The following is a 27899-nucleotide window of genomic DNA, read 5'->3' as shown; positions in this document are numbered from 1 at the left end:
GCAGCAATAGACGCAGCAATGAAAGAATAACCCATTTACGTTGATGTTAAGTAATTGACACACAAATAATTATAGGTCATGTACAATTGTGCATGCAAAAATGTTTCACCTGGGTGCTATGGAATTTATTAAACCTTCCACCCACATCCCTTTCCCTGTGGAGAAGCCTTCACCCCCATTAGTTTTGGGGGTGTTCCTTGGCATTTGCGCCTGGACATTTAGTTAACCTTGCCCTTAATAGGAGTACATCTCCAACCAATTAAAGGGTGATAATGAGCGGAGAAAACATTTTTTAATACCCACAAACAAATGTTTTGTTTCCAAACTTTCTTGGCGTTCTTGCTCCTGGTAAAACACTTATTTACACAGAAGTGTATGTTTAATTACATTTTTTTTTTTTTTTTATTTATAGTATTAACCAATGTTTTCTGATTGGCAGCTTTACACTCGTAAAAATGTCTTGCGCCTGTTTGTTTACATTAAATGCACAGATAGCTTTTAGAATCTGGCCTGATGGCTGTAATGTATAAGTGCTAGCTGATTGAGCACGTACGAACTATGCTTAGCACAAACTGCAGCTGACGTTTCCTTTCTAACATGTGATCTTCATTGGCTTTGTCTTTACACGATGCAGGAAATGCATGCATTTTTCTTTTCTTTCAAGATTACGACGTGTAGTCTCTTCAAATTACTGTTTTACCAGAAACCCGATACCTGCTCTCCTCTCTCAAGCTGCATGCTTTATTTGCAATCTGAATTACTGAGGTGACTTTTATATTTACTGCACTTGTGCTGCCTAAAGCATCTGAAAGAGTTCTTCCTCTCCTGCTGCCTAACAGATTCAAGGACAGTGAATCTTCGAGTAAAATATATCATGTGAAGTGCCACTTTAAATTTCTTGAAAAGGACAATAGTACCATTAGAAAATATTGCATTAAACAGAACCTCTGAATGTATAGCGTAGTATGTGTTTCTGCATCTCCACAGTGGGAGTCCTATGAGACCCCACTAATGCGGGTCCCAAGATGCCATCGCCTGCAAGCTCCATCTCTGCTCGGGGACTCACACCGGCAATTAGATGAATGCTCAGACTCTTTCTCTCGTTCGATCAGCAGTTGTAGCCCCTGCAAACTCATCTATAAAGTTTATTTAATTTCTCTTTTAAAAGCTGCAGTTAAATTCTTTGTTTAAAGAATAAATAAAATAAAAATAACAACACAGTTGAATCGATCAATGTTTATACTTCAGACTAAAGGCACAGACTTCTATTTAACTTTCTCATCACTACGCATTCTCTTAATTGCAATGCATACCCATCAGTGGCAATTTTTCTTTATTAATACATTTGTGCAATACAATGGACAATCTGTTCACCTACCTTTCCCCTGCCCCTCACGCTTGGATGACAGCACCTTTGCAGTCATCCAAAACACTTAAATAATAATCATTAGTTGATGATACTGAGTGATAGTCTCTTATTTGGTGATCTTAGTGGATAAAGCTTCCTTTCAGGTAATGCCTGACTCGGAAGTACCTCCTATTTGGATTGCTCGAGTTCCAGTTCTTGTTCATCATTAATGGCTTTCCTTTTGTTGGACAAGTCACCTGGAGTAGCTTTACTCCCAAGATTCCTTTGTGAAACACATCTTGATCACAGGAAGAATCTGCCACTTGAAAGGCATGATGGTCAGTTCCAGGCCTAGAGCTGGTGAGAGGTTTTGAATGTTCCTAGAGGTGTGTGACCTGCAAGCCCATTAACTGCCAGTCGCTTGTTTGAATACTTGGTACATCTCCTTTCTTTCAGCATCTTTATTAAGTTAGAATGATGTGGTAACTTATATACCAATTCATTGTATTTTACAGGCTTAATTTATCCCTTTATGTAAGTTTGTGTCTTTGGTGACACATTTGTGTTTCATACTTCAGCCAAATAAAGTAATTATGCAGCTTGCTGGTGCCATGCCAGGTTTCTAGTACTCTACACTTTACAGCTCATTTTAATAAACCAGAGAGCTTTTGAGCCAATCTCAGTGCCACTGCCATATGTCAATTCTGGTCTCCTGTGAGACTTCGCTTGAATTTCCCTTATGGGATGGGCTTAGAACCTTTGTGACAATTAACTGAATTTAGCAGGCTGATGATGTTTGAGTACATCTGACGTGAAAGGTCGCCCTTTATGGCTTTGCTAGGGCCTTATAACTATGTGTGTTACAGCAAATGCAGCTTCTGGATAACAAACACTCTCAGTGGGTTAAGGCAACATATGTTTACCGCGTTATAACTAGCCATGAGGGAAGCGTAACAAGCTTTCCCCCCCGTGAAAAAACACTAGCTTATATATGCCTGTAATGGCCAACCCTCTGAAGAGTTGACCCGCCCCTCCCCCAGCTCAGTGTTTCTCCTTAACATGTATTTTCCAGTTTCATGGTTAAATGGAGCAGAAATGTAATTCATACTAGGAAATGCCTTAAATGTGCAATCTCTGGTGTCAAGTGCAGAACTTCCATATATGTATCAGTTTTGTCTATGAAGGTCAAATGGTAGTCCAGATTTACTGTCCGTGTTCAACAACTGTTTTGCTTTCTGGTTTACTTCTCCAGCTTATGGGAGAGAGAGAGAGAGAGAGCTTCCACACATTTGGGTATGTTTAGCTGAAACTGACATTCATCCTAGTGGCCCGTGCAGTTTTGGGAAAAATAATAGTATATTTTTTGAGTTAGTGCTTGTGCCATGAGAGACCTGGGTAGTCGTTTGTTTTCACTGTTACAGCCATTGACACCGAGAATAAATGCAGAACGATAGAACAGGAATACTAGAAGTTGTTTCTAGTGCCCCATCAGGTAGTGCCTTGACACATGCTTAGGTCCATCTTAATCCTGTATTCATGTAGATGGCAGGAGGATTGTGGGCAGAGACATAAGACCAAGCCACATCTTTGGCTTTTGATTATGATATATTGATTCATTAAGCCATACTTTTTTAAGGTGTGATGGGTATCCATGCAACATTTTGCAATAAAAAAGTTTACGAAGAGCCTTTGCTCCTCTAGAGAGTTTGTTGATTTAGGTATGGCCTTTTTATTTTCAGATAGATTGTGAATTGTGTAACCTGACAGGCTATGATTGACATTACGTTGCATATTTTACATCAAACCTTGTTTAGCAACAGGCATGTCTATAGCTTATGAGAATCCTGTATGTTCAATATATATTTGGACTTCTGGATATCTTGTCCAGTAGGTTATTGTGAGAAAATGACCTCGTGGACTGCATCCCAAAAGGCTGTTCACAAAGTGAACACATTTCTCTAATGGTTAACTGTTTTTCTAGGGTTGATACCAAAGGGTGCCCTTATTGATACAGTACCTAGAAAATCCCCAGAGAAAATGGTAAGGTGGTGTATAACTGCTCAACCCAACCAACCAATCATGGAGTTAATATTGAACTTAAATTTCCACCTCATGCTTCACAAGCGAACAGTTATTAAGAAAAAATATTGACAATGAAGATTGTTCAAGCATTCCCACCCAAATGCAGATTGGAGTCTAACTGCTTGTGAAGATGTTTTTTCAGTCTTTTGAATGGATATGTGCCTCTGTTAGCTGAAAAGTATTTGATAAATTGTGGGTGAACATTCTCAATATTGGGTTGAGGACATGGGCTGCACAATATTGCTAATGCACCTTCTAGTGTAGGAAATAAGCTTATAGCTCAACAGTAGGGATATGTTTGTTTGTATGTATTTTTTGCTATATTACACAGTGCCATAATAGCTAATAATGACAACTAAGGCGCATTGGTTGTATTTTTGGAATTCTATAGTAATTTCTTCTGTAGCAAATCTACAAAATATGGGCAGTACACTGAATTCCTTGTATGGCCATAGGGAGTACGTGCGATGGTGTGTTTATTACTGGAAGAAGGTTTTGCCTTTGTTAGAGATCTTGTAGGGGGGAAAAGAGTATTCCTGAACCTGTTGACCCTCTGTTCGTGCACTTTCATAGTCAAGATATTCAGGTTAATGAAGTTTAGGAAATGAGGTTGAGGCACAGCTAGCCTTTGCCTCACTAAATGTAGTTGATGGTAATACAGAAGAAGCTTTACAAGCTTTTGATGGTTTGAATAATGTTGTGGCCTACCGGAACCGAGCAATAATATTCCAACGAAAATCAGAAGATATTTGAAATTATTACCCAAAAGAACAAGATAAGTGCAAAAACTTTTTGAAAATAGTGCAGAGTACTTATTGAAGATCATAGACGAAAGCTTTGCTAGTAGCACAGTTGCAAAGAAGTCGCCTGTCTCAATAGATTCTGTGAAAGATGTTGGATTTATTGATGCTGGGACTGGGTGAATACTGTGGAGAAGAGAGCCCCGTCTTTAACAGTGATTCACCTCACATAAATTCAGAAATTAAGCACTCTACACCATCTCCAACAAAGTTTAGTTTATCACCAACCAACAGTTTTAAGCTATCTCCAAAAACCCCACCTCGCTGGGCAGAAGATCAGAAGTCTTTACTCCAGATGCTTCGACACATGGCGGAAGCACTTAAGAATGAAGTAGAAGAGCTTGAATGCAAATCTGTCACCTCATTGTGACCTTCTAAAAAAAAAATGTGGACCAAATGCTATGCGAGACAGCTATCAAGGAGCACAGAGCTTTCATGGAGCTCTGTCCACATCTGGGCCGGCAGTGTACTACAATCAGTCACCTGCATGCAATTCACAATATCCATTAAGAGCTACTTTCTCCACTTGGTGATGAGTACTACATCTACAGCAGTGGTTCCCAACCTGTGGTCCGCGGGCCCCCAGGGGTCCGTGACACATTCCCAGGGGGTCCGCAGGCCGGGCTGGGAGGAAGGCACTTCTCCAGCTGAGGCCTCCGTGCACGCGTGTTTTCATATTTATTACTTCGTTTGTTGAGCAGTTTCAAACGCACTGCAAAGCTCCTTGTACTGCAAAAATAAAAGCATCAAGCAAACTCTGTGCTTTTGTCACAGAGATTCTTGTGTTACTATGCTGTTCATAATTGTAATCTAGCACAGTGAGCTGTGAACTGCCATTAAATAGCTGCATGCAAACCTCATGGCACCAATTAATTCATATATATATTTTTTTTTTCCTAGTTTTTCATTTTCCTTATGCTGCTAAAAAAAGGTTTGCTTGTGTAGAAATACATTCTTATTGCTAACGCAGTGCTTAATTTGTGCTTGTTGTTTTCGGTGCAGAGCACCAGCACTTATCTTTGAGGGCCGGGGCTTATTCATCTGCCTCAAGCATTTGCTGCAAGCAAAAGACACATATGGTAAAGATGGAGGCAGGGAAAAATGAAAAAGCGTCACAAAGGGCGAAGTAGAAAGCTGCTAGAGTGAGCTGAAGTGGCAGGGAGTGGCTTTATATGGATTGAAGAGTCCCGAGATGGCTTCAGGATTATGCTGCCTCAGTATTCCGTGTACCCACATTTAATTGCAGCAGCCGCATGTTTAAGAGGAGGGCTTTGGGCACAGGCACGTTTTTATTTACAAATTAAGCACTGTGCTAACGTCATCGCTAATCACTGTGCTGTGTTCTGAATCCTAAGCTTGTGCTTCTCCGGGCCAAGCAGTGTTAGAAAATGCCTACCAGTGTGGAAGACATGTGAATCCTACACCTTGTAGTCCCCTGTAAAGTGCGCTGACACCCTACGGTGGTATGAGATGTGCTATAAAACAAATTAAGTACATGTGACAGAGGCTAGGGAGAGATGAGTGGCCCTCATGGTTTAATTCCTTTTCCCCTTCACTTATTTATGTGAAAAAGCTTTGTCAGATCTTGCATACCTAAAAAATAAAAACAGAAATCACTCCGGGAATGTAGAATCTGACCTGAGGATTCACCTTTCCGAAATAAAAACAAACATTGAACAGGTAGTTGCCGAGATGCAGCGCCAACCTTCCCAATACAATGTTTCGATTTTTGCATATTTTTTCAATATAATTTTTTTAAATCTTTAGTAATTTGAGTATTTGTTTGGTGTGTACTTGTTATATTTTTTGCGAATTACTGTTTTAATGTTTGAAAATTAAATTGTACAAACTGCTTGGGGTCCCTGGCTTCCAGTAATGATTCATTGGGGGTCCTCAGGAGTCAAAATGTTGGGAACCACTTATCTACAGTATTCTACCAACTAGCGCTAACCCACCCTTACCTGAACCAGGCAATTTCACAAAGCCTTCTGTGGATCCTCCAAGTTAAGACTGAAAGATCGAGTTTGGCAAGATACATTTTGGCCAAGCCACGCAAACTGATGCCACAAAGTGTCGCTATTCATAACTCCAGGCCAAGCTGCACCATCATCTTTCAAAGTTAATTCTAATTTGAAATCCCATAATGGACTACACATTTACTCCACCACAGATTGTGACACCTAATACTGCATTCTTTGGCAGCGAAAGTCTTTTTTTGGACATTTGAGTTAAGATAAAACTTATGAATATAGCTACACAGTGCAGGAACCAACAACTGATCAGAAAAATTGCATTAATTGTGGTAGCAAATCTAGTTTTCTACTGCTGCCTTATAGACACTGTTACACAAAGTAAAACTAAAACTCCTTTGTTTTTTGGCAATGGTGAAACTCCAAACATAGAAGCAGCAGATAGAAGTCATAAATCGGATGAAGGAAGCATTTTGGGAGCTGCTGATGATGACTGTCCACATTTTGAACCTGTTGTCCCTTTTCCTGACGAGGATGAAGTCAAGACTGGTTAGAAGGATGAAGAAGAACTCTTTTCTCTAACAGAACAAAGCTTTTCCGCTTTGATCCCAAAATTGAAAGGATGGAAGGAAAGGGGTATTGATACTGTGAAATTCACGGCATAACAAATATGGTAAAATAAGAATTCTAATGAGACGTGAGCAAGTGTTAAAGGTTTGTGCCAATCACTTTATTAATCCGGATATGACGCTAAAGCCGAATGCTGACTCAGACACGTCCTGTGTATGCCTTGTGTTGGATTACGCAGACAAAATGGCAAAGCCAGTACAGCTTGCCATTAAATTCAAAATTGGGAGGCGGAGGACGAACTGTGAGTGAGGCGGAGGACGAACTGTGAGTGAGGCGGAGGACGAACTGTGAGTGAGGCGGAGGACGGACTGCGAGTGAGGAGGAGAGAGCTTGCTGATGTGCCTGCGTGCTGACCTGCTGTGAGCTGCGAGTGCAGCAGGGGGTACGGACACGGCGTGTAACGCTGTTGCGGTGACCGCAGGTCGGCCAGGTGAGAGCGAACGGCTGGCATATGGAACAGGGTGATGCTAAAACCTCACCCCTCTGGTCCTTACTGATCTGTGAGGCCCAGAGCGCCTAGGAGAGGTACGGGGTTCTACTGCTACCTCAGTTACTAAGTGATTGAAGCATTTCCCCCTCCCCATCAATGGCTATCAGGTGGAAGAAGGTCAGGAGAGGGGTGGGGAGGAGGAAAACTGTTGCTTGAGTTACTTGATCCTGGTATGCTAGCCATAGTCTGTCTAATCCCTCATATCCTACAAGGAGTACTACACAGGCGCAAACCGTAGACTCCACGCCTGTCCAAACTGGGAGTATACTGCAGATTAACACAAGCGTGTCTAACCCCCATGGCGATGGTGCTTATGTCCAAGGAGAGGGTAGCCTTCTTGTTGATGAGTACAAGGCCAGTCTCAGCAAAAAAGCTGCAGTTACTGAATCAAAAAAGCTACTAGCTGGCACCGTGGAGTGTAAAAGGAGAACTCTGGGACCCCAGAGTGAAGCCCTAGCTGAAACAGATAACCGTGAGCCAGGGTAATAATAAGAAGGGAAGTGTCAAAGAAAAGGGGAAGCGAGCTACACCATTCACAATTTACTCCCTTAAATGGTTGTTCTCCAATACTAAGAACCGGGGGTTATCCTCAGTTGCCAGCTTGGATGCACCAAGTGAGGAGAACACGGGCATCAGAAATTGAGCTGCCTCCCCACCTAATAACACCTCCTGGCTGGCTGCTAAGTGTAAGGGGGTAGTGGAACCCTTATGAAACACCCAGCCCCAATACTGTGAGGCTATCCGTAGTGAGGGGGGTGTAGTGGAAGGAGAAGCTTGTCAAGAAAATCCAGCAAAGGCAAGGAAGCTTAGAAATAAGAAGAAAAACTCTATAAAGGAAAAAAAATGGCAGTGAGGAAGAGCTCAAGGAAGGTAGCTAAGACTGGCAGCCCCCTGCCTTTCTCCCACGAGACGGTGTCAGGCCAAGTTGAACAGGAGGTTTCATGCACACCCGTTGAATCGAGGGCGCTCCCTTTATTGAACCCGGAAGCTTTGCCATTTAAGGTGCTTTCAGGACCTATACACAGAGATTGCCTGGATACCTGTGACTCACATTGCGGTAGAACTGAAGACTCCAGTGATGCTGCGCCAAGGAGAAGATGCGGCGGGCAATGCCTATAATTCGTCGATCTCTTCCCGGACGTTGGTCTAAGTCAACCCCTAAATAGGTCTGGAATATTAAGCCTCTTCTATGCTGTACCTGAGAGGAGAGTTTTTTTTCCTCCAGTGACTTGAAATGAGTCCAGCTGGGAACTAAGCAACAGCGACTTGATAATGGCAGGGGGTCCACTCATTCTACCACTCTCCGAGGCGATCCTGCTATCTCCTGCCCCTCAGCTGTGGTTGAATTCACCCTATCCGGTATAGCTAGTTTAATCCTCAACCACGCGGATTGCTTCCACATAATGGAGGTCGATGTGTTGCATTGTCCTACCTCTAATCGGGAGAAAATCAGTGGGGACGGGGGGGTGGGAGCTGCTCAGATATGTCAAGGGAAGGCTGCACTACTAGGCACGGACTGGCACCATGGTGAAATAAGAAGAGTTCTGTAGCCGAGGACAGTAGAGTGCGAGAATCATTGACCATCAACACCTACAAAAACAGCAGACCAATCAGGATCCTTAGCCATGATGTGAGGGGGAAAAAAGGTCTCACTGAAAGATCAGGTCTTGGGTAGCGGCTGTACTTGCTGGTGATTCAGGAGCATCACCTAGAGGAAGAACTGACTGATTAGTAAAGAAACCTTCTGCCTACTCAGCCATTCTTCCTGTATGCACCCCCCCCCCCCCCCCCACACACACACACACACACACACACACACCTACCCACTTGTAACAATTCGGAGTGGGATCATTTGCAAATACTGTTCTGGAATATAGCAGGCTTGGCTAGCAAACTGGAAGACAATGACTGCCCGCAATATGTTAGTTTGCATGATATTTGCTGCTTCCAAGAAACATGGGCTGTTGAAGGGTTATGCATTAATGGGTTCTTTGGCTTTGATATGTTGGCTGTCTGGGCTGGGAAGGGTCGCCCTTTGGAGGATATCTCAATATGGGTGTCATGCAAGTTAGAGTGCAAAGTAGAGCAAGTAGACGTGCCGCTCATGATGGCTCCCACCAACATTCTGCTTCTGAGAATTAGGTCAGGAAATGATAAAGGGGTGGTGATTGATATCTTGAATGTATACACTCCACCAGCATGGTCTCCGGGGGTTCAGTCACTCTGGAAAGAGTGCTCTGCATATATCGGAAAGGTAACAAGAGGCATGGTAGATGGTGAAAAACACGGGGTTGTGAAAGAGGTAGCTGATTTGTGGTGACTTCAACTCATCAGTTTGTGACACTATCAACAGCAATGAAATCTTGATGAAAGATCGTACTATGGGGAACCCTGAGATAGCTATTAGTTGCTTTAAGTCTGCAAAAAAAACCTGAGGCCTTTACTGATCTTTTATTGAGTAACAGTCTCTGCATTGTTAATGGGCATTCAAAGTCTGATGGTGGTGCTAAGGCAACTTTTTAATAATGGTAGATTCTCCTCGGACATTGATTGTTATCATCAATGTGGAAGCATGGACATCCATCTTAGATATGGCTGTGGAAAGTGATTGTAACCTACTTGTCCTCACTATGAGGACAGACAGTCTGGGGCAAGGAAATACACCAGGACGTGCCCCAGGGCTATATGAGAGGGAGATTGTTCCATCCAACTGCAGAAGAATACAGTGGATGGTGAGAAGTACCAGCAGGGACTCCTGCAGCTTGAATCTATAATAGCCAATTATGGACAACCTATCATCCACACCTTGGCCAACGATAGTCCTTTGATGCTGGCTGCTGATGACCGGGGATTTGGGGGCCCTGTGGTCTAAACCAAGATTGCTTAAACTAGATAGTACTATTAGAAAAGGGCAGTCAGGATGTAAAGGATGGTTTGACTAGGAGTGTGTAAAGGTAAGAAGAGAAATTTTGCTTGCACTAACACGGCGCCACAATAGCTCAATTAGTGAAAAGCAATTTATAGAAGAGATTATAAGTGGCTACTAGCAACCAAGAAACAGCTGTATCAAAACGCAAAGTGGGCTGAACTCTGAGCAACCATAGCCGACCATAACGCCAAAACATTCTGGGAACTAGTTGCTAGAGTGGGGAAGGGGACAGTGAAGGTTGTAGAAATCCATATAGGCCCAACTGCCTGGGTTCACCATTTTAGTGCATTGTATAGTACTCTTGCGGCTGATCCCTTGGTCCTTTGGACAGAGGCAAGACGCTCTTTTTACCACCGCTAGTGAAATAGGAATTTTAATCCCAGAAGTGATTAGAGCACTGGGAGCAATGAAGAGGAATAAGGCCCCAGGCATAGATCTGGTTCAGGTGGATTTTATTATTATGAGGCGCCTTACTACTGGCCTAAAATACTTACCAAGGTGTTCAATGCTGTCCTTGGGGATAATGCAGTTCTGTAGTCCTGGTGCTCTGCTATTATTGTCCCGATCTATAAGAAGGGGCGATCGAGGCTGTCCTGCTAACTGCTGGCTGATCTCCGTACTAGATGGAGCGGGAAAGTCCTACTCAACCGCCTACAGGGGTGGGCTGATGACCAGTGTGTGATACCAGAAGCACGCACTGGCTTCCGGCCTCTGTTGGGAACTATTGACCAGATCATCCACCTCTATTTGACTTCCAACAAATTTACAGTAGTTGGGAGGTCTTCTCTGTATTTGGTCTTTATAGATTTGAAAGCTCCCTTCGATTCAGTGGCTAGGGGCAAATTATGGAAGTCATTGAAAAACCTAGGGGTTGATTTCCCCCCCCCCCCCCCGGTGAGAGCCATAGCAGCACTGCACACAGACAATACAGTCAGAGTGAGATATGGGATGGGTGGGGAGTGCACGGACCCCTTCCAGGTACAAAAGGGTGTTCGGCAAGGCTGCGTCCTGGCCCCCCTACTCTTCCGCCTTTTTCTGAACAATGTGGTCGACCTTTTTTTATTTTGTAGTGGCGCAGCTAGATGTCCCTGTTGCTGGTAGGAGGGTTCCAATACTACTCTTTGCGGATGACGTAGTGCTTATGGCATGCACTGAATGCGGCCCGTAGGTTACTTGCCCGTTTTGTTAAATACTGAGGAAAAATCGTTTACTATCAATTGTATGAAGACCATGGGGATGACCCTGCGACCCTCCCCCAGTGTCCTTTGGAAACTAGCCATTAACTACATACCAGTTGAGGCTACCAAGCACTTCGATTATTTAGATATGCGATTTTCAGAGAACTTGAGCTGGGAACGCCAAGTTTGGGAGGCAGCTATAGTCCTTAAGCGAGAGACGGGACAATATTGAAGTTTAAGTATAAGGCTGGAGCGAGAAATATTAGTATCATTCTGGAAATATAGGCCCGGAAAGCAGTGGCTGCAGCGCTCTATGGAGCAGAACTTTGGGGATATGCTAATACTAGTGCGTTGCAGATAGCTAAAAACAACTTTTTTAGATGTTTATTGGGGCTAGGGCCGGGTACTCCTCTGAAGGCCCTCTGTGCAGATATCAGAGTTAGCAGCACTAAGGACGTAATTATTTTTTGGTGAGGTTAGTTTGCAATCCCACAGCGGCAGTGTATTTAGAAACCCTTGAAGATGTCACTACAAGTGGTGGACCGGGGGGGGGAGGGAGGGGAAGAGTGCTCATAGGGAAATCATGTCAAAGGCACCCTAGGTAACCGGTTAGAGGATCTCTGAGAGGATCCGGGTAGAGTTAATCAGGGCACTGCGGGCAAGGTAAAAGAACGATATCGGGAATTTAACAAGAGGAGGATTTGTCAGGAATTCAGGCCCAATCGATCATAAGCTATTACTTTACTAATGTCTATGAGCCAGCCCCTCCAGATTACTTGGATCTGTTGTACCCTGAATTGAAGTGGCCTCTTTAACTTGCGTATAGGTTGTGTGTTGCCCCTAAGAGGTTACTTGGTCCGCAAGCGTAGGTTGGCGGCCATGGCCTGAGTATTGTGACTGCACTCCTGGAGAGGTAGACAATGTGGTCCACTTCACCCTGTTTTGTAAGAAATTTGATGTGGCAAGGTGCAGGTGGCTCCACCCTCTTTAAGTCTAACTGAGTAAATTAAACTTAAACTGCACTAGCACTTTGTACAAGACCGAGTAATATCTGTGAGCACAACTCGATAGCCTCCTATATATGGGACACTTGGCCCCGGTTAAGGGAGCTACCAACTAAACTAGGGCTGACCGAATCAACAGATCCATAAGATCCACAAGGCCCTAGTTGCCGTCTGTGAGAAACATGGTCCTCCTCTACATAAATGAGGCACATCCATTATCTCTTTTTATACCATAAGGTAACAATCACTGTTGCTATCACTAACCACTACGAACATTTGCACTTTTCTCCTGAGGCCCCTTTGTATAGGTTGGTATTGATGGAAAATGTTACATTTCACAGATATTTGAGGGGGGGGTTACACCTGTAAATTATTTAACTGTATATGTGTATGTTGTTCCTTTATGTATAATGGACATGTCTGGATGAAGCTGATCTTTGTTTTTGAGGAATGAATAATGATTTTATGTAATTGTTTTATTGCTGTGTGCATTGTTTTTTTATTTTTATTAATATATTGTAAGGCTTGTAGCTGAAACAATAAAAAAAAAAAAAAATTAAATTAAAAACACAAGAAGCAACCCTTTTCAAGCAAAGATTTGAGGAGGCCCACAGGCTGTTAATGGAGTTGACAGCTGCCAGTACCACACCCCAGCAAAGTTTGCTAACTCTCCAAGAGGCACATAAGTCATGGAGCCTTTCACCGTCTGGAGGAAGCTCAATCTTTGAAGTTCAGTTTGCCAAGAAACCAGGAGAGTGGGATTGTGATGCTTGTTGTGTTAGAAAGTATCCTTCTGCCTCAGTTTGTGTTGCTTGTCAGACAGCTTCACCACATATAAGTAGCAAAGTAATTCCACTAGCCAGCATTGAAGATACTTCTGTGCTAAGTGTTCCAGTGCCACCAAAATCTAGTTTTAGTAAAGCACCAGTGACTTCTCCTTTAAGTGGATTCATTGAGCACTTAAGAAAAAATAAAGGCCAGTGGCATTCCAGGATCTGTTTGGTTGCCAGTGAACCAACTGCAAATGTGTGTATCATGCATGACGCCAAACGCAAGCAGTGTAGTGGGATCTAGCCAGTGACCCTCTTCAAATAAATTTGAATCAGGCGACCTTTCAACTTCTATGAAAAGTATATTTGGATCTCACTTTTCCATTAAGGATGGCCAGCGGGATTGCAATGTGTGGTTGAGAAAGGAAGCCTCTACTGCAAGTTGTTTCATGTCTAAACCATGATCCACAGGCTGCAGTGGCCACCACGGTGAGATTTCCATCTGCTCCAAGCTTCATGTTTGGTTCTAGCTCAGAGACAAGCACCTTAAAACTAGCAGGGCTTGAGATACAGTTTCTGAAGAAGGAAGGCAGTAGGATTGCCCAACGTGTTTGGTGGTAAATAGAAGCTCTCAGGTGTTGCAGGGTAAATAAAAACTTAAACATGGCAGCCCTTTACTGTCTCGACAGAGGCAGGCAGCCGGTCTCAAGTTGCAGTGGCACAGAGAGCCTCTTATATACAAAATCATACAATGCTTTATTATAAAACAGTATATAATGATTGACTGGCCAGTCATAGATTGAAACAGAAACATTTGAACACTTATGATCTTGTAACCCCTTAACTCCAAATTAAACTTCTACACATTCTTTACTTGTGGCTTTAACAGTGCTCCACAAACTAACCATTCTTCACTTTCGAATGCATACATCTTTTTGTATCCAATTCAGTTTTAATACCATGTGTGTCTTATCATAGTAACCCTAAGACCTCTGTGTAGTCTGGGCTGATTAGATTTCCTGCACTCCATATCTATTCAGGTGTACAATCTATTTGGAAATACAAAGTCTGCTCAAACACAGGGCGCATGGCGTCGTAAAACTATCTGAGCTGAGCAGGAGTTGCTCCGCTCCCGGAGAGGGGGTGGGGCTTGAGGTCAGCCCTGGCATCAGTTCCATGGAATCGTACCTGAAATGTTGACGTTCCCGAGATGCCTCGTCGGCCAATTGGTGTGGTGAATTCGAAGTCCACTTGGACGACTTCTACTTTTTGCACCTCTTCCTCGAGTGACCGGAAGACCTCAAGTGCGAAGAAGAGGATTTAGGGCTCCTGGACCGGTCCCGCGACCTCCTCCTTGATTGGGACCGTGACCTCCTAGGTGTCACGCCAACCGAAGTCACCTGTCGTTCCGCCATGAGCTTCAGAGACTGCTCTCTCAAAGCATTCAGGGTCATGGCCCGACCCGTGTAACACAACGTCGAGTGGTGATCTCTGGCGAGGTGCCAGAGACATACCTGATGGTGGTTCATCACCGATATGGCGCAATGGCATCCACCACACAGCTTGAATCGTGTCTTCCTCATGTCCTACTCGCACAGACTTCAAAAAGGTCGAAAAAGGCCTGCCAAAAATGGCAGAGGATAGCTAGAGTCCAGACCTGTGCTTAACCGGCGCATAAGGAAAAGAACTGACGTATGCGTGTCGGGGTGGTGCCTTCATAGGTGACCGTGATATATCACAGATGGCTCCAATGACGCCGACTACATCACGTGGATCCGAACGATGCCACCCCACGGCACGCACAGGGTACAAACTGACTCCAGGAAATTCTAAGGAAAGGAATCTGCAGCTAGATAGTCTCTACCAGATAATGCGTTACTGAAGGTAAGTAACTTGTTCTTTCATACCATGTGTCTTATTTAACCCTAAGACCTCCGTGTAGTCTGAGCTGATTAGATTTCTTGCACTCATTATCTATTCAGGATTACAATCTATTTGGAAACAGAAAGTACGTGCCAGTAAGCCTGTATGACTAAAGTCGTGAAACCTATGTTTGCTAAACACAAGTTTGCTTTTAACTGCTACATTTTCAAGTTACTAATTTCAGTGTCCTCAAGTGTAGTCTTCACCCTTTCTTGCATTTGGACCTGCAGTGTTCTCTTATTTCATACATCTGTGTAGCGCTTTCTGCCAATGTCTGTTGTTGTGTTATATTTTTGTGTACATATTCTACATTTCCTGTAACACAGGTAAACTGTGCATCCTACCAAACCCAAATCCAAGTGTGAAGACTATTCCTTCAGCAACTCTAGCATCTTCAGCCTTTACTTTAGCTTTGATGATTAAGCTCTCTGAACCTACGGTTTTAAGTGTTTTTCTAGAAGGCAGTTTTAAACTTTGAACTAATGAACAAACAAGAACTCCATCAACATTCAAATTTCAAAATCCATCGTCCACTTCTGAAGCTAAAACCTGAAAAGAAGTCTTCAGCTTTTCAATGCCTGTTCCACTGGATGGCTTTAAATCCAATACCCTAACAAAAATGATTAAAAGCAAGGTACTCTGAAGGAAATGGCAGATAGAGTTCAGAAGGATTTTGTGGTGAAGTAAAGGTAACCTGCAGAAAACAAAATTTGTCTCATTGAGAAAGGAACCAACAAGCAAACTAGTCCAATGTTCTTTGGACTGAAAACAAACCCATTTATTTTTGTTGATCTTGCAAAGTCTTCACCTGAGAGGCTATGAATTGGTTTAAAGAAAAAAATCCAGAGTTCAATGGTTTTTCACAGGCAAGTGAAAAATTGAAAATTTTCTAGCTATTGCATTAAGAATTTTAGATTCTGTTAAGGACACAGAGGCGAGGAGTATGCTTCTCTTCCTTTACTGACTTAAAGCACAGCAGCCAATTACAATACAGCAAAACTACATATCCCAAGAGCCCCAAACCTTAACTGTCCAATCACAAGCCCTCACTGCCTATATATTCTTAAATCAACAAAGTCCTTCCTCGTTCTTTGCCCATAACGGGGTTTACGATAACAAAATTCAACAGTCAGGAACCACAACCGCCTCCAGTAGACGAACCATGTCTTCAGAGGTAGAACGGAGCTTCACTTTTCACTCTTCCAGAGCATAGTGTTCAAGTAGCTTTGCCGTCATTGCCTAGGGACTAGAAAATATAGAATAATACCAAGAAAAACCACCAACCGAAATCAACAGGGTGGGTGTTAAACTGAAAAACATACACATAGAGGTAATACCATAGATAATCAATTATGAATTACATATGAATAACCCTCAGTGGGATAATCCTCACCTCCGTGTCCTTACTAGAATCTAAAAGTCTTAACGCAGTAGCTAGAACATTTTCAATTCTATGTCGAGACTGGAGGCTTTGGATTCAACTAGTTTAGTTGTTCTACTACCCTTATTGCCATGTCTACAATTGTTTTACGATAGAATACTTTAAAAGTGGAGTCAGAAGACAAGTCTGCCACGGCTATATCTTCCAATGAAGTACCTACTGAAAGTCTTGGATGCCATAGCTCCTCCAACAGAGTGAGCCCCAAAAAGTCTAATATCTATACCAGCTTCTGTCAATAACCATTTAACCCAATGGGCGAAAGTTGCATAGGAAACCGGGCGGAAAGGTTTCTGCAACAAAATAAGTAGTTGATCTGCAGAATCTCATCTAAATTCACGATTACTATCTTCATATGCTTTCAAACATTTAATTACATACAATTTATGATTGTGAGGAAAAGCCAGATAGGAAACACAATGTGATGCAGTTTTAGTACGTTTAGAAATAGTAAGACACACCAGAAGTTGTTAATGCTCTACCTGCAGTATCCAGTGCTTTTACATCCCAAACCTTTCTGCAGGATATCAAATGTAACAGAGTGCCTAATTTTCCCGGAAACTTCTTACGGGAAAGATCTTCATATCTTCTGTGGGTAGAGGGAGCCCAAGATTGTGTGAGGAAGAACATTGCTTCCTTCGAAGCTCCAGGCACTTGCCAGCATCTCCTGAAAGTCCCTGCACCAGCATTGGATGACGACGACCCACTGGGTCCAGCAATAGGTTCGGGAAGGACTGGACAGAAGCCAGAAGGTCGCATGACATCATCATCACCTCCGGGAACCAGGGTTGGGCCTTCCAACAGGGAGACACCAAGATCATCATCTTTTTTGGCGTCTGATCTGAACCAATACTCTTGGTATCATGTAAAATGGAGGGAACGCATACAGGGTCCCCAACAACCAAGATTGTAGAAATGCATCTAAATTCGTCGCCAAAGGATCTGGTCTCCAGCTGAGGAAGCTCAGGAGTTGCGCATTCAGTGTGGAAGCGAAAAGATCTAACCGACACGGACCCCATCATAGATTGCTAGCATAAAAAATCCTGGGATGTAACATCCAATCGCTGGAGTCCCGAAGGAATCTGGAGTTTCAGTCCGCTCTCACATTGGATTTTCCTGGAATGTATACCGCCATTAAGATTTGCCAGTCCAGGACATAATACCAAAGATCCTTGGCTATCTCTGCCAGAAGTTTGGACTTCATACGACGGGGCGAAGTAAGTTGGTGAAACCCCAAGGAGCGGATGACAGACCAAAAGGAAGGTGTAGGAAGTTGGCTCTGTATGTGCTATTTCAAAGTAAGGAATAGCATGCACAGAGTCCAAGGGTTCCCCTTCGAGGTAAAATAGTGGTAAAAAGAGCTAATACTAATGCTCTATTTTGTGGTAGTGTGGTCGAGCAGTAGGCTTATCCAAGGAGTAGTGTTAAGCATTTGTTGTACATACACATAGACAATAAATGAGGTACACACACTCAGAGACAAATCCAGCCAATAGGTTTTGTATAGAAAAATATCTTTTCTTAGTTTATTTTAAGAACCACAGGTTCAAATTTAACATGTAATATCTTGTTTGAAAGGTATTGCAGGTAAGTACATTAGGAACTTTGAATCATTTCAATTGCATGTATACTTTTCAAGTTATTCACAAATAGCTATTTTAAAAGTGGACACTTAGTGCAATTTTCACAGTTCCTGGGGGAGGTAAGTTTTTGTTAGTTTTACCAGGTAAGTAAGACACTTACAGGGTTCAGTTCTTGGTCCAAGGTAGCCCACCGTTGGGGGTTCAGAGCAACCCCAAAGTTACCACACCAGCAGCTCAGGGCCGGTCAGGTGCAGAGTTCAAAGTGGTGCCCAAACCACATAGGCTTCAATGGAGAGAAGGGGGTGCCCCGGTTCCAGTCTGCCAGCAGGTAAGTACCCGCGTCTTCGGAGGGCAGACCAGGGGGGTTTTGTAGGGCACCGGGGGGGACACAAGCCCACACAGAAATTTCACCCTCAGCGGCGCGGGGGCGGCCGGGTGCAGTGTTAGAACAAGCGTCGGGTTCGCAATGGAAGTCAATGAGAGATCAAGGGATCTCTTCAGCGCTGCAGGCAGGCAAGGGGGGGCTTCCTTGGGGAAACCTCCACTTGGGCAAGGGAGAGGGACTCCTGGGGGTCACTTCTGCAGTGAAAGTCCGGTCTTTCAGGTCCTGGGGGCTGCGGGTGCAGGGTCTTTTCCAGGCGTCGGGACTTAGGTTTCAGAGAGTCGCGGTCAGGGGAAGCCTCGGGATTCCCTCTGCAGGCGGCGCTGTGGGGGCTCAGGGGGGACAGGTTTTGGTACTCACAGTCGTAGAGTAGTCCGGGGGTCCTCCCTGAGGTGTTGGTTCTCCACCAGCCGAGTCCTGGTCGCCGGGTGCAGTGTCGCAAGTCTCACGCTTCTTGCGGGGAGTTTGCAGAGTTCTTTAAAGCTGCTCCTTTGGATAAAGTTGCAGTCTTTTTGGAGCAGGTCCGCTGTCCTCTGGAGTTTCTTGTCGTCGAAGCAGGGCAGTCCTTAGAGGATTCAGAGGTCGCTGGTCCCTTTGGAAGGCGTCGCTGGAGCAGAGTTCTTTGGAAGGCAGGAGACCGGCCGGTGAGTTTCTGGAGCCAAGGCAGTTGTTGTCTTCTGGTCTTCCTCTGCAGGGGTTTTTCAGCTAGGCAGTCCTTCTTGTTGTTGTTGCAGGAATCTAAATCTTTAGGTTCAGGGAAGCCCTTAAATACTAAATTTAAGGGCGTGTTTAGGTCTGGGGGGGTTAGTAGCCAATGGCTACTAGCCCTGAGGGTGAGTACACCCTCTTTGTGCCTCCTCCCAAGGGGAGAGGGTCACATCCCTAATCCTATTGGGGGAATCCTCCATCTGCAAGATGGAGGATTTCTAAAAGTTAGTCACCTCAGCTCAGGACACCTTAGGGGCTGTCCTGACTGGCCAGTGACTCCTCCTTGTTATTCTCATTATTTTCTCCGGCCTTGCCGCCAAAAGTGGGGGCCGGGGCCGGAGGGGGCGGGCAACTCCACTAGCTGGAGTGTCCTGCGGTGCTGTGACAAAGGGGTGAGCCTTTGAGGCTCACCGCCAGGTGTTACAGCTCCTGCCTGGGGGAGGTGTTAGCATCTCCACCCAGTGCAGGCTTTGTTACTGGCCTCCGAGTGACAAAGGCACTCTCCCCATGAGGCCAGCAACATGTCTCTAGTGTGGCAGGCTGCTGGAACCAGTCAGCCTACACAGGTAGTCGGTTAAGTTTCAGGGGGCACCTCTAAGGTGCCCTCTGTGGTGTACTTTACAATAAAATGCACACTGGCATCAGTGTGCATTTATTGTGCTGAGAAGTTTGATACCAAACTTCCCAGTTTTCAGTGTAGCCATTATGGTGCTGTGGAGTTCGTGTAAAACAGACTCCCAGACCATATACTCGTATGGCTACCCTGCACTTACAATGTCTAAGGTTTTGCTTAGACACTGTAGGGGCACAGTGCTCATGCACTGGTACCCTCACCCATGGTATAGTGCACCCTGCCTTAGGGCTGTAAGGCCTGCTAAAGGGGTGTCTTACCTATACTGCATAGGCAGTGAGAGGCTGGCATGGCACCCTGAGGGGAGTGCCATGTCGACTTACTCATTTTGCTCTCACTAGCACACACAAGCTGGCAAGCAGTGTGTCTGTGCTGGGTGAGGGGTCTCTAGGGTGGCATAATACATGCTGCAGCCCTTAGAGACCTTCCCTGGCATCAGGGCCCTTGGTACCAGAGGTACCAGTTACAAGGGACGTATCTGGGTGCCAGGGTGTGCCAATTGTGGAATCAAAAGTACAGGTTAGGGAAAGAACACTGGTGCTGGGGCCTGGTTAGCAGGCCTCAGCACACTTTCAATTCAAAACATAGCATCAGCAAAGGCAAAAAGTCAGGGGTTAACCATGCCAAGGAGGCATTTCCTTACACAACCCCCCCCCCCCCCCCCCCCAAACGAAAGAGGATGAGACTAACCTTTCCCAAGAGAGTCTTCATTTTCTAAGTGGAAGAACCTGGAAAGGCCATCTGCATTGGCATGGGCAGTCCCAGGTCTGTGTTCCACTATAAAGTCCATTCCCTGTAGGGAGATGGACCACCTCAACAGTTTTGGATTTTCACCTTTCATTTGCATCAGCCATCTGAGAGGTCTGTGGTCAGTCTGAACTAGGAAGTGAGTACCAAAGAGGTATGGTCTCAGCTTCTTCAGGGACCAAACCACAGCAAAGGCCTCACTCTCAATGGCACTCCAACGCTGCTCCCTGGGGAGTAACCTCCTGCTAATGAAAGCAACAGGCTGGTCAAGGCCATCATCATTTGTTTGGGACAAAACTGCCCCTATCCCATGTTCAGAGGCATCTGTTTGCACAATGAACTGCTTGGAGTAATCTGGAGCTTTTAGAACTGGTGCTGTGCACATAGCTTGTTTCAGGGTGTCAAAGGCCTGTTGGCATTCTACAGTCCAGTTTACTTTCTTGGGCATTTTCTTGGAGGCGAGTTCTGTGAGGGCTGTCACAATGGATCCATAACCCTTCACAAACCTCCTGTAGTACCCAGTCAAGCCAAGGAATGCCCTGACTTGAGTCTGGGTTTTTGGAGCTACCCAGTCCAGAATAGTCTGGATCTTAGGCTGGAGTGGCTGAACTTGGCCTCCACCTACAAGGTGTAACAAGTAAACCACAGTTCCCTGCCCTATCTGGCATTTGGATGCCTTGATAGAGAGGCCTGCAGATTGCAGAGCCTTCAAAACCTTCTTCAGGTGGACCAGGTGATCCTGCCAGGTGGAGCTGAAGACAGCAATATCATCAAGATAAGCTGCACTAAAGGATTCCAGCCCAGCAAGGACTTGATTCACCAACCTTTGGAAGGTGGCAGGGGCATTCTTTAAACCAAAGGGCATAACAGTGAACTGATAATGCCCATCAGGTGTGGAGAATGCTGTCTTTTCTTTTGCTCCAGGGGCCATTTTGATTTGCCAGTACCCTGCTGTTAAATCAAAGGTACTTAAGAATTTGGCAGCCCCTATTTTGTCTATTAGCTCATCAGCTCTAGGAATGGGATGAGCATCTGTCTTTGTGACAGAGTTGAGACCTCTGTAGTCCACACAAAACCTCATCTCTCTCTTTCCTTCTTTGGTGTGAGGTTTGGGGACTAAGACCACTGGGCTAGCCCAGGGGCTGTCCGAGTACTCAATTACTCCCAATTCCAGCATCTTGTGGACTTCCACCTTGATGCTTTCCTTAACTTGGTCAGACTGTCTAAATATTTTGTTTTTGACAGGCATGCTGTCTCCTGTGTCCACATCATGGGTACACAGGTGTGTCTGACCAGGGGTTAGGGAAAAGAGTTCAGCAAACTGCTGCAGGACCTTCCTGCAGTCAGACTGCTGTTGGCTAGAGAGGGTGTCTGAGTAGATCACTCCATCTACTGAGCCATCTTTAGGGTCTGATGAGAGGAGATCAGGGAGAGGTTCACTCTCAGCTTCCTGGTCCTCATCTGTTACCATCAACAGATTTACATCAGCCCTGTCATGGAAGAGATTAAGGCGGTTCACATGGATCACCCTCTTGGGGCTCCTGCTTGTGCCCAGGTCCACCAGGTAGGTGACCTGACTCTTCCTCTCTAGTACTGGGTAAGGGCCACTCCATTTGTCCTGGAGTGCCCTGGGAGCCACAGGCTCCAGAACCCAGACTTTCTGCCCTGGTTGAAATTCAACCAGTGCAGCCTTTTGGTCATACCACAACTTCTGGAGTTGTTGGCTGGCCTCAAGGTTTTTACTTGCCTTTTCCATGTACTCTGCTATCCTTGAGCGAAGGCCAAGTACATGGTCCACTATGTCTTGTTTAGGCTCATGAAGAGGTCTCTCCCAGCCTTCTTTAACAAGAGCAAGTGGTCCCCTTACAGGGTGGCCAAACAGAAGTTCAAAGGGTGAGAATCCTACTCCCTTCTGAGGCACCTCTCTGTAAGCGAAAAGCAGACATGGCAGGAGGACATCCCATCTCCTTTTGAGTTTTTCTGGGAGCCCCATGATCATGCCCTTTAATGTCTTGTTGAATCTCTCAACAAGGCCATTAGTTTGTGGATGATATGGTGTAGTGAATTTATAAGTCACTCCACACTCATTCCACATGTGTTTTAGGTATGCTGACATGAAGTTGGTACCTCTGTCAGACACCACCTCCTTAGGGAAGCCCACTCGGGTAAAGATACCAATGAGGGCCTTGGCTACTGCAGGGGCAGTAGTCGACCTAAGGGGAATATAAGGGGACACTCCCCCTCCTGGATACCAGAGGCTAGCTGCCTCTAAGAAAAGGGTAAGAACTATAATTCCCTGCAGTGATAGGACTGTCCACTTGTGTAGATATACCCACTCAGTCACTCCACGCATGTATTTTACCTTTTTTGAACATATGTGTTTCGTGCATGAATGCATCCCCTTGACACGTGTGTAGTTGGTTGGTTTTACAGTGTTGTGTGCCACCAGAGTGCTAATTAATTGTTTTTCTCCCCATAGGCCGCCTCAAGGTAATTCCTTGGGTAATGTAGATCATTCTTTTTTCATTTTCTCACTCTTTGATTTCCCCATAGAGTATTTTCCTCCAACGTGAGACGTAGGGATCCTAGGCCCTGACGAATGCCCCGAGACCTTCATTGGCTCACTTTTGAGGGCAGAAACATGTTGGCTAGTAATTAGTTAGGTGACCCTGTGAGTCCTTGTCCTCACAGAGGTGTCCCAACCCCCCTTTTTAACTACACCAGACAGACACCACCATTAAATTTGTTGCTCTTCACAGGTGTCTGCTTAGGTGTTTTTAGTTTTTCAGTAGATTAGCTGGATCCCGATCTTTCCAGAAACAAGTTTATTTACGCACTCCCTCCTGTTCCTTTAACAGTGAGGTTGAGTCCGCCCAGGTGGCACTGTCCTACCTGGGTGGGTCTAGGTGGTCAAATGATGAAGCATGACACTATATAGTGTGTGAGACCACCTAGTCCGTAAAAGGAAATTCCCTTCTTCCCACCCCTCGCTGTTCCACTCGGTAATTTCCAACTGACATTCCACTGACGTTACCCTTCCAAATAGGAATACATACAACCTAGGACTACGCTAATATCCGCGACGTCCGCTTCTAGAGAACCCCGTACTTTTGTGTGTACTTTTAGGTAAGCTGACATGAAGTTGGTACCTCTGTCAGAAACCACCTCCTTAGGGAAACCCACTCTGGTAAAGATACCAATGAGGGCCTTGGCTACTGCAGGGGCAGTAGTCGACCTAAGGGGAATAGCTTCAGGATACCTAGTAGCATGATCCACTACTACTAGGATGTACATATTTCCTGAGGCTGTGGGAGGTTCTAGTGGACCAACTATGTCCACACCCACTCTTTCAAAGGGGACCCCCACCACTGGAAGTGGAATGAGGGGGGCCTTTGGATGCCCACCTGTCTTACCACTGGCTTGACAGGTGGGGCAGGAGAGGCAAAACTCCTCTGGGACATATTGGGCCAGTAGAAGTGGTTGACTAACCTCTCCCACGTCTTGGTTTGTCCCAAATGCCCAGCAAGGGGAATATCATGGGCTAAGGTCAGAATAAACTCTCTGAAACCCTGAGGCACTACCACTCTCCTAGTGGCACCAGGTTTGGGATCTCTTGCCTCAGTGTACAGGAGTCCATCTTCCCAATAGACCCTATGTGTTCCATTTTTCTTGCCTTTGGACTCTTCAGCAGCTTGCTGCCTAAGGCCTTCAAGAGAGGGACAGGTGTCTTGTCCCTTACACAACTCTTCCCTTGAGGGTCCCCCTGGGCCCAAGAGCTCAACCTGATAAGGTTCCAGCTCCATAGGCTCAGTTCCCTCAGAGGGCAGAACTTCTTCCTGAGAAGAGAGGTTCTCTTTTTGGTGTTGTGTTGCAGCTGGTTTCCCAGCTGACTTTCCTTTTCTCTTGGTAGGCTGGGCCATTTTTCCAGACTCCAGCTCTACTTTTTCACCCTGTGCCTTGCACTGTGCCCTAGTCTTGACACACACCAGTTCAGGGATACCCAGCATGGCTGCATGGGTTTTCAGTTCTACCTCAGCCCATGCTGAGGACTCCAGGTCATTTCCAAGCAAACAGTCTACTGGGATATTTGAGGAGACCACCACCTGTTTCAGGCCATTGACCCCTCCCCACTCTAAAGTTACCATAGCCATGGGATGTACTTTAGTCTGATTGTCAGCGTTGGTGACTGGATAAGTTTGTCCAGTCAGGTATTGGCCAGGGGAAACCAGTTTCTCTGTCACCATAGTGACACTGGCACCTGTATCCCTCAGGCCTTCTACACTTGTCCCATTAATTAAGAGCTGCTGCCTGTATTTTTGCATGTTAGGGGGCCAGGCAGCCAGTGTGGCTAAATCCACCCCACCCTCAGAGACTAATGTAGCTTCAGTGTGACACCTGATTTGCTCTGGGCACACTGTTGATCCCACTTGGAGACTGGCCATTCCAGTTTTAGCTGGATGGGAGTTAGAAGTGGTATCTTTCTTGGGACAGGCCTTGTCTCCAGTTTGGTGTCCAGACTGACTACAGTTTCGACACCAGGCCTTTTTGGGATCAAGGTTTTTACCCTTGTACCCAGAATTGTTTTGTGAAGAGGCTCTGGGCCCACCCTCCTGTGCAGGTTTTTGGGGGCCTGTAGAAGACTCTTTACTATCTTTGTTTTTGGCTGTCTCACCACCTTTCCCCTGGGGAGGTTTTGTGACCCCTTTCTTTTGGTCACCCCCTGTGGAAGTTTTGGACACCCTAGTCTTGACCCAATGGTCCGCCTTCTTTCCCAATTCTTGGGGAGAAATTGGTCCTAGGTCCACCAGATGCTGATGCAGTTTATCATTCAAACAATTACTTAATAGGTGTTCTTTCACAAATAAATTGTACAGCCCATCATAATCATTTACACCATTGCCTTGAATCCAACCTTCTAGTGTTTTTACTGAGTAGTCTACAAAGTCAACCCAGGTCTGGCTCGAGGATTTTTGAGCCCCCCTGAATCTAATCCTATACTCCTCAGTGGAGAATCCAAAGCCCTCAATCAGGGTACCCTTCATGAGGTCATAAGATTCTGCATCTTTTTTAGAGAGTGTGAGGAGTCTATCCCTACACTTTCCTGTGAACATTTCCCAAAGGAGAGCACCCCAGTGAGATTTGTTCACTTTTCTGGTTTCACAAGCCCTCTCAAAAGCTGTGAACCATTTAGTGATGTCATCACCATCTTCATATTTAGTTACAATCCCTTTGGGGATTTTCAACATGTCAGGAGAATCTCTGACCCTAGTTATGTTGCTGCCACCATTGATGGGTCCTAGGCCCATCTCTTGTCTTTCCCTTTCTATGGCTAGGATCTGTCTTTCCAAAGCCAATCTTTTGGCCATCCTGGCTAACTGGATGTCCTCTTCACTGGAGTTATCCTCAGTGATTTCAGAGTTGTTGGTCCCTCCTGTGAGGGAACCAGCATCTCTGACTATTATTTGTGGAGTCAGGGCTTGAGAAGCCCTATTCTCCCTAGATAGGACTGGTGGGGGGGAATCACCCTCCAAGTCACTATCATCATCCTCTGTGTTGCCATCCTCAGAGGGGTTGGCTCTTTCAAACTCTGCCAACAGCTCCTGGAGCTGTAGTTTGGAAGGTCTGGAGCCCATTGCTATTTTCTTTAGTTTACAGAGTGACCTTAGCTCTCTCATCTGTAGATGGAGGTAAGGTGTGGTGTCGAGTTCCACCACTTCCACATCTGTATTAGACATTATGCTTCTAAAAGTTGGAATACTTTTTAAGAAACTAAAACTAGTTCTAGAATCTAATTCAAACTTTTACCAAACTTTTAAACTCTAAAAGAAAATGCTAACAGGGACTAACACAAGGCCCTAGCAGGACTTTTAAGAATTTAGAAAACTTTTCAAATTGCAAAAATCAATTTCTAATGACAATTTTGGAATTTGTCGTGTGATCAGGTATTGGCTGAGTAGTCCAGCAAATGCAAAGTCTTGTACCCCACCGCTGATCCACCAATGTAGGAAGTTGGCTCTGTATGTGCTATTTCAAAGTAAGGAATAGCATGCACAGAGTCCAAGGGTTCCCCTTAGAGGTAAAATAGTGGTAAAAAGAGCTAATATTAATGCTCTATTTTGTGGTAGTGTGGTCGAGCAGTAGGCTTATCCAAGGAGTAGTGTTAAGCATTTGTTGTACATACACATAGACAATAAATGAGGTACACACACTCAGAGACAAATCCAGCCAATAGGTTTTGTATAGAAAAATATATTTTCTTAGTTTATTTTAAGAACCACAGGTTCAAATTTAACATGTAATATCTTGTTTGAAAGGTATTGCAGGTAAGTACATTAGGAACTTTGAATCATTTCAATTGCATGTATACTTTTCAAGTTATTCACAAATAGCTATTTAAAAAGTGGACACTGCAATTTTCACAGTTCCTGGGGGAGGTAAGTTTTTGTTAGTTTTACCAGGTAAGTAAGACACTTACAGGGTTCAGTTCTTGGTCCAAGGTAGCCCACCGTTGGGGGTTCAGAGCAACCCCAAAGTTACCACACCAGCAGCTCAGGGCCGGTCAGGTGCAGAGTTCAAAGTGGTGCCCAAACCACATAGGCTTCAATGGAGAGAAGGGGGTGCCCCGGTTCCAGTCTGCCAGCAGGTAAGTACCCGCGTCTTCGGAGGGCAGACCAGGGGGGTTTTGTAGGGCACCGGGGGGGGACACAAGCCCACACAGAAATTTCACCCTCAGCGGCGCGGGGCGGCCGGGTGCAGTGTTAGAACAAGCGTCGGGTTCGCAATGGAAGTCAATGAGCGATCAAGGGATCTCTTCAGCGCTGCAGGCAGGCAAGGGGGGGCTTCCTCGGGGAAACCTCCACTTGGGCAAGGGAGAGGGACTCCTGGGGGTCACTTCGGCAGTGAAAGTCCGGTCCTTCAGGTCCTGGGGGCTGCGGGTGCAGGGTCTTTTCCAGGCGTCGGGACTTAGGTTTCAGAGAGTCGCGGTCAGGGGAAGCCTCGGGATTCCCTCTGCAGGCGGCGCTGTGGGGGCTCAGGGGGGACAGGTTTTGGTACTCAGTCGTAGAGTAGTCCGGGGGTCCTCCCTGAGGTGTTGGTTCTCCACCAGCCGAGTCGGGGTCGCCGGGTGCAGTGTCGCAAGTCTCACGCTTCTTGTGGGGAGTTTGCAGAGTTCTTTAAAGCTGCTCCTTTGGATAAAGTTGCAGTCTTTTTGGAGCAGGTCCGCTGTCCTCGGGAGTTTCTTGTCGTCGTCGAAGCAGGGCAGTCCTCAGAGGATTCAGAGGTCGCTG

The 27899-nt window shown here is 45.3% G+C and overlaps 1 protein-coding gene and 1 pseudogene across 2 annotated transcripts in view; both read left to right on the top strand.

Moving 5' to 3' along the window:
* The window catches only part of ERLIN2 (ER lipid raft associated 2), a 307636-nt gene that overhangs the window by 4630 nt on the left and 275107 nt on the right, over window positions 1-27899 (top strand). The gene's annotated exons all lie outside the window — the stretch shown is intronic.
* On the top strand, window positions 3851-4763 carry LOC138266518 (ranBP2-like and GRIP domain-containing protein 3; annotated as a pseudogene).

This window comes from Pleurodeles waltl, chromosome 11 (assembly GCF_031143425.1).
Source record: "Pleurodeles waltl isolate 20211129_DDA chromosome 11, aPleWal1.hap1.20221129, whole genome shotgun sequence".
NCBI classification, from domain to species: Eukaryota; Metazoa; Chordata; class Amphibia; order Caudata; family Salamandridae; genus Pleurodeles; species Pleurodeles waltl.
This window is presented reverse-complemented; position numbering and strand designations above follow the sequence as displayed.